Source organism: Helicoverpa armigera, chromosome 31, assembly GCF_030705265.1.
Source record: "Helicoverpa armigera isolate CAAS_96S chromosome 31, ASM3070526v1, whole genome shotgun sequence".
Classification (NCBI taxonomy): domain Eukaryota; kingdom Metazoa; phylum Arthropoda; class Insecta; order Lepidoptera; family Noctuidae; genus Helicoverpa; species Helicoverpa armigera.
In genome coordinates this window covers 576,656-584,370 of record NC_087150.1, presented here as the reverse complement: position 1 = coordinate 584,370, position 7,715 = coordinate 576,656, and positions in this window count along the sequence as shown.

Genomic DNA, 7,715 nt, shown 5'->3' with positions numbered 1-7,715 from the left:
TCATAATAACATATTTACAATAATTCCTAGTAATAATCTATCCTAGTAAGAAAAAAATACTGAGACTAAAAGGCATCAAAACATTCATCCCGCTCGCTGTCGGCTGGGAGCGTGCCCAAGAGGCTGGCAGCAGTACCTCGTTGGATCGCCATGCTGATCCTTTGTCCGAGGTAATGGCCAGCCTTTTGATCACGAGAAGCGTCAACAACATAGGCATGTATATGTATACTAGCTGAACGCGCAAACATTGTATTAAAAAATTACAGTTAAATCAACCTATCTCAAAAACTATAAGAGATACTTTGATCAAACCAAAAATCGTTGAAAGAGTTAATTAGCATGCATCACCTCTATTTTTTTTAGAATTTTATACCCCGTAGTTATAAAAATAGAGGGGGGGGGGACATACTTTTTACGACTTTGAGAGCTGATATCTCAAAAACCGTTCACTTTAAGAAAAATGTTTTTTAGAAAACTTTATATCATTTTAAAAGACCTTTCCATTGATACCCCACACGGGTATGTACATCGAAAAAAAAAATTTCATCCCTCAGTTACATGTATGGGGGGCCCCACCCCCAATTCTTTTTTTTACTATTTAGTGTCATATTTTTGTAGCGGTTCATACAACACATATTCCCATCAAATTTCATCACTGTAGTACTTATAATTTCCGAGTAAATCGGCTGTGACAGACGGACAGACGGACAGACGGACAGACGGACATGACGAAACTATAAGGCGTTTTTGCCATTTTGGCTACGGAACCCTAAAAACCGGCCAAGTGCGAGTCCGACTCGCGTACGAAGGGTTTCGTACCAGCAAAAATCGCGTTTGTTGTATGAGAGCCCCCCAAAATATTTATTTTATTCCAGTTTTCAGTATTCGTTGTTATAGAAAGCAGCAGAATTTATACATCAACTGTGAAAATTTTAACTCTCTAACTATCACGGTTCATGAGATACGGCCTGGTAACAGACGGACGCACGGACAGAGGAGCGAAAACAATAGGGTCCCGTTTTACCCTTTAGGTATGGAACCCAAAAAATTGGTTAAAATCAGTAGAACCGTTTCGGGGCAGTAAAGTAACTTACACTGTGTTACGAGAAAATCATTACATATCCTACTAATATCCTACTATTATACATATTTATATATAATACTAGCTTTCCGCCCGCGATTTCACCCGCGTCCTGAGATAACTGCTTCCCGTAGCCGGATGGTGACAAAAACTATCCTATGTCCTTCTCCTGGCTCTTTCAGCTACATCGGTTCAACCGTTCTTGATTTATAAGTGGAGTAACTAACACGACTTTCTTTTATATATATAGATTATGATATATATGCATATACCGACTAAAGTCGAGAAGATCAAAACTAATGTATATTAACATTCATATATGTACATACTCCAAAACTAGCAGCCATACATTCATCAATCATACTCAGCAAAGTATTAGGAGACACAGTTTTCGTATGAACAGTAGAAGAGCAACACTCACACACTGACACACAAACACCAGACGCTCAGAACACGCATCCATCACCAAGCACGCAAGCGGGACCAGCCATCCAGGAACAGAACACACAGCAATCATCTCACATCGAACATTCGTCATCATCACAGTCTAGAAGAGGGAGAAGGATAAGAACAACGCAAACAAACACGTCAAGTACATAATACATACACATTATATAATAAATAATACATACAAAATACTTATATAAAATCTATATAAAAAGTCTAGGGGGGTCCCCCCTGTAACTGTAAATATTGTATCATTGGAAATCGTTGTAATTGTATAGCGCAAGGAGGCGATTCCATTTTTTTGCTCGGGAGTGTATTATAACATACATATTAATATATACTACACTACAACAAATATATTTCCACGCAAAAACTCTTGGGCCGATTATATAATGGCTATCATGTGATAGTAATATTTTTATTTTATTTGACTTGTTTTGTATAAATTCTGGTTCTTCCAACCTAACAGACAGACATGTGTTGCTGGCCTAATTTGAATTGACGTTTTTGAGTTTTGAAGGGAAGACTGCTAGTAGAACAGAAAATTACCTGCCGAGAGACCCCCTCCATCAGCGTGATATGGGTACCTGCACACCAAATATAAATTAGCAAAAAAACACGCTTTTTATAGATGACCGTATAAGTCGTCACAAGACTTATCTAACAACTCCAAACACTGCTATGATACATTGTTCCATCATGAAGTTCCAGTTCATATCTTCCGGCTCCATCATCAGATCAGTTCTATAGTACCATATTATTATCATCAGAACTACATACAGCCGTCGTGTCGGATTGTCGTCGTCGTCCCATCGCGCTATGAGAGTGGAGGAATAGTTATTGCACCTGTGTCCAAGCAAGATTTTGCACTATAATATGTCCTGCGCAGCTGGCTGATCTCCTTAAATGAGTACGGCCGCCGTGGCCGAAATCGGCTTTGGACGTATTATAACACAGATGACCCCGACACAGTTGGGGAAAGGTTAGACAGATGTGTCAAGATGACATATTTACCCGATTTCCAACAGGTTCTTTGTAATATTTTCCCCTTCAAGGGAGAATGTAGCCTGGTAGAGTCCAACGAAGGGCATGCTGAATTCCGTAACCCTCACTGCTATAGTATTGTCTTCAGCCTAAAATACAGATTTAAAAAAAGTTTCAGTAAACAAACAAATAAATTAATAGCTTTAAAAACATAGACACACGATTTTTGATTGCTGGTTAAAATCATTACAAAAATTTTCTAACAAGTCCAAAAACTTACATATTCCATTATCATAATACTCGGGATCTATCAAAACTAGTTGACACTAGTTTCGTAGCTGGTAGTAATTAGGTAGCAACTCTCTATCTCTATATGTATTTCGAGGGGATCGGTGAGGCTGCGGGATTGTTAGAAAGAGTTACCGCGGCCCTGGTACATCAAAGGGTTACGAAGGACCACGATGGATTTTTAGTCAGTAAGAGTCTGACACTCCCTCGCCGCTGCTAACCCACAGCGGGATCACAGCGGGATCATTTGATGATTTTTGTCACGTTGTGGTCGACGAGGAGTGACAGCGATTCTCACGGTAAGGAAATTCTGCATTGTCCATTGGAACTTACAGCATAGAATCCTGTTGATCCAGCTCCACTCCTGCGGGTAGTTGACGGCGGCGGCACCAGGGGTACGCCGTTCACAGTAATCTAAGAACAACATTAACTTCCGATACTTTAAAAAAATACGGTAAATTACAAACTTAGTTGAGAAATTATTTTGTACAATGCTTCAAAAACAGTTGAACCAGTCAGCTTCTGAATAATTTTCCTAGAAAGTTTTCATAACATTTGAGAGATTTTTTGACATATTTTTTAAACTTATGGCTCAACAGTTAGAGGAGGGGGAGGGGACAATTTTTCAACTTTCGGAGCATTTATATAAAAAAATATTAGAATGATCAAATAATGGTTTACGGAACCTGGTAAATTATTGACGACACAGTGTTTAAACAATAGTTATGATAAAATTAAGATTTGTTCAGCTACTTTCGATGCTGCCTGTGCCCTGAAAACTATAGTATACCTTATCAACTTTGCAGTCTCCTGAGCATTCGTAAGTGACCTTGTGCTCAAACTGTTCTCCCATTTGCGGCAGCCCGAATAGAGGGGCCTTCGGTACTTTTATAGCTAAAACACAAAGGAAGATGAAAGCAAAGATATTAAACTCTTAACTAAAGGTAAGCATGATGATATGCTCTTAACCGATTATATTATCCGCTACGGCGGCGGTTCTCATATAAGGAGAACAGCCAGCTGCGCAGGACATATTATAGTGCACGAGCATTTGCTTGGACTACGGTGCACTCACTATTCCTTCACTCTCATAGCGCGATGGGACGGCAATCCGACACCACCGGAGAGAGATCACAAGCAGGACTGACATGCTCGTGCTCTTCGATGCCCGGGTGTATTGAACACCAACTTCCAGGCTCTGGTTTTGTGAAAACTAAAACCCATAAAGCGATTTCGGGATATTTTGTGTACAAAGACTAGTGTAACACGAATACTTACATGGTGCTGAAAAGTGGGATACATAAAATTAATTGACAATCCGTATTTACTAACATTCGAACGCCCAAGATAACCGACGCATAAACTTCTGTTACAGCCTTTTTACCGTCCCACTGCTGGGCTGCGGCCTCCTCTTACACGGAGAAGGATTGAGCGTTAATCACCACGCTTGCTCAATGCGGGTTGCTGATTTCAGACTTAATAGTCCAGGTTTCCTCAAGATGTTTTCCTTCACCTTTTTATCAACTAATGGTGTTTAAGAAATACTAAGAAAGTACATACAAACTTCGAAAACTAGATTGTTTTTGAATATAAAAGAAAAAAATATACTTACAGCTGTCTGTTAAAAGAAATAAAATTAGTTTATATCTGTGGTAAGTAGTAATTGGAACATCTTTGTCCGAAGCTAGAAAGAGTGACAACCACTCAACTAAGAGTTATCTGGTCTCCCGGATAACTCGATTGGGGAGGTCAAATAGGCAGTCGCTCCATGTGGGGCAAGGGCACAAGGGCTCCGAAACTACTGAACCGATTTGAAAAATTATTGCACTGTTGGGAAGCTAGATTCTTCCCGAGTAACATTTAGTAACAGTAGTTCCTACGGGACGCGGGTGAAACCGCCAGTGTTCGTGACAGTTTATAGTTTATACTTACTTTCAAGAATGACCAGAGACTTCCCATAAACTGTATCACCGGCTTTGAAGATCCCCATATATACACAGGACATACTATCCTCGAAGCTGAAACATTAAATAAATATATAATTGTATAAATGTCCGGAGTCTGGAAGTTGGTGATTGATACACACGTGCAACGGAGAGCACGTCAATATCGGTCCTGCTTGTGATCTCTCTCCGGTGGTGTCGGTTTACCGTCCCATCGCGCTATGAGAGTGAAGGAATAGTGAGTGCACCTGTGTCTCCTCAAACGCTTGTGCACTATATGATCTGCGCAGTTGGCTGATCACCTTATATGAGAACAACCGCCGCGGCCGATAATTGGCCTGGAGGACATCATCGTCATCATTACTCTGACAAAAATTAATATAGGCGCTTCCTCCTAGTATTATGTATGTTTTGTTGAACTTAACTTACCAATGCAACTTTTCTAAGTTTGTATGTATATCTTAGACACCATTGACTGTGTTTCGGCACGTTAAACTGTAGGTCCCGGCTGTCATTGAACATCGTAAGAAGACAGTAAGTCTGACACCAGTCTAACCAAGGGGTATTGGTTTGCCCGGGTAACTGGGTTGAGGAGGTCAGATCCTTGTAAATCACTGGTACTCAGCTGCATCCAGTTAGACTGGAAGTCGACCCCAACATAGTTGGGAAAAGGTTCGGGAGATGATGATATCGAACTTAACTTACCCAACGAACCGAACGGACACTTCTTTCGAAGTGGGTATGATGGTGAACCGTCCTTGGTTGAGAACGCTCTCGCCTCGGCAGAGTATCTCAGTGAGCTCACAGTCGTCGCAGGTATACTTCACGGTCAAATCGTGCTGCTCTCCAACGGCCGCAGCCAAGACTTTGCGGTCTACCTTGATCTCTGGTTGATAGAAACAATGTGTCATCATCATCATCATCATCTCAGCCATAGGACGTCCACTGCTGAACATAGGCCTCCCCCTTAGATCTCCACAGATACCTGTTGGAGGCGACCTGCATCCAGCGTCTTCCGGCGACCTTTATAAGGTCGTCTGTCCACCCTGTTGGTGGACGTCCTACGCTGCGCTTGCTAGTCCGTGGTCTCCACTCCAGCACTGTGTGGTAAGGAAGGATGACCGGAGATGCCATAATGCAAGTTGGTCAGGCGGCATCTTTTAAGTCAAATTCGTACAGTATGCATGACCAAAACGATCAATTAGAACCAGAAGTCTCGAAGTGATCGGGTTATTTGGGATATCTGTCAACGATTTTTGGTATTACAAAGAATGTTCGGATCCAAAGAAGTCACATAAAGGCCGAAACGGTATCGTTTTTCGTCTCCCGCTCGGAAAAGACCCAGTCAAATGAAAGTCAGACTGAATTATGTATTAAAAAACTCATCCGCATCGCTGTCAGCGGGGATCGTGCCCCTAACAGCTTTTGCCCGAATTCTTTGGCCAAAGTATAGGCCAGCCTTTTGGTCACCAGTGGACTCCACTAAGGACTTACAAAGTTGATAGAGTCTTTGAGCCTTTGGCCTTGGGCCCCATGGTCCTAAGGTTTCAACCCCAACGTGTAATTGCAGATGAAGTTAGGTAGGAGACTTGCGATATTTTCCGATCCCATATTAAGTTTAGTTTGTCCCATATGGGATGAAAATACGACGGACGAAGTTTACAGTATGTATACTATTTATGAACTTACTGTTCTCTGAAAAAAAATATTTTAATGATAAATTAAAAAAATATAATATTTGTTAATTAGTTAGGTAACTTATCAGAACTTTAATTATTTTAAGAAGGAACATGATGGGTTTAAGTAAATAAGAGTGTGACATTTCTTCACGGTGCCAACCCACAGCGAGAGGAGTCATTTGATGACTTCCCATAAAAAAGGAAATATCACAATCAATATAATCCATTAGAAAAATATTAAAAACCTTGCATTGAAACTTACCCGGATCTAAAAGTTAAAAAAATATGTTTAGTATTGACATCAACAGCAATATTCATTTTTTAAATTATTTCATCAAATAGTTTTGCCACGTCTGATAAAAAATCGGTGACTGACTGTTGTCAAAAATCACAGTTTACATATATACATAGGTAGTTATTATCTATACTAATATTATAAAGAAGAAAACTCTGTTTGTTTGTTTGTAATGGATAAACTCTAAAACTACTAGACCGATTTAAAAAATTCCTTCGCCATTGGAAAGCTACATTATCTGCGAGTAACATAGGCTATATTTTATCTCGGTACGGGCAGCAGTTCCCACGGGACGCGGGTGAAACCGCGGGAAAACGGCTACTGTAAGTTACTAGTGGTAAAAAAAAAAACAAAATTACCAGATGCTGTAAAACAGATATTAACATTTATAAAACAAATTAAGAAAGGCAAAATTACTGAACTGATTTCGTTTAACCTTTTCAGCAATGAAGTTTATTTTGAACTTACTACTAACTACTTAATAAAGAGTAAAATTTTCAAGCGCCGTAAGTACTGAACCGACCTGAAAATTTATTTCACCGTTGGAAAGCTACACTCTTTCCGAGTAACGGGTAGTCAGAAGCCAGTAAGTCTGACACCAGTCTAACCAAGGGCTATCGGGTTGCCCGGGTAACCGGGTTGAAGAGCTCAGATAGGCAGTCGCTCCTTGTGGCACACTGGTACTCAGGTACTGGTAATCCGTGTTTCCGGTGGCCTGAATAATATGATGAAAAAAAAACAGCAAAAACTTGCTACTTACAAGCCTCTGAAAAAATAAAACCATAAAATATTAAAATACGGAAAGGAAGATTATTTCAATGTTTACGAAAAATCTATGATATTCAACAGTCGGGTAGTATATTGCAATCCTCGGAATAGTTGAGATAGCTTAACTGTCATTTCTGATATTCTTATCTATCTACTGTTTAGATGAGATATTGAATTTTGACATAAAGTCCATACAAGTAACGTCAACCGCCTCTCTTTCGTAAGCAAAT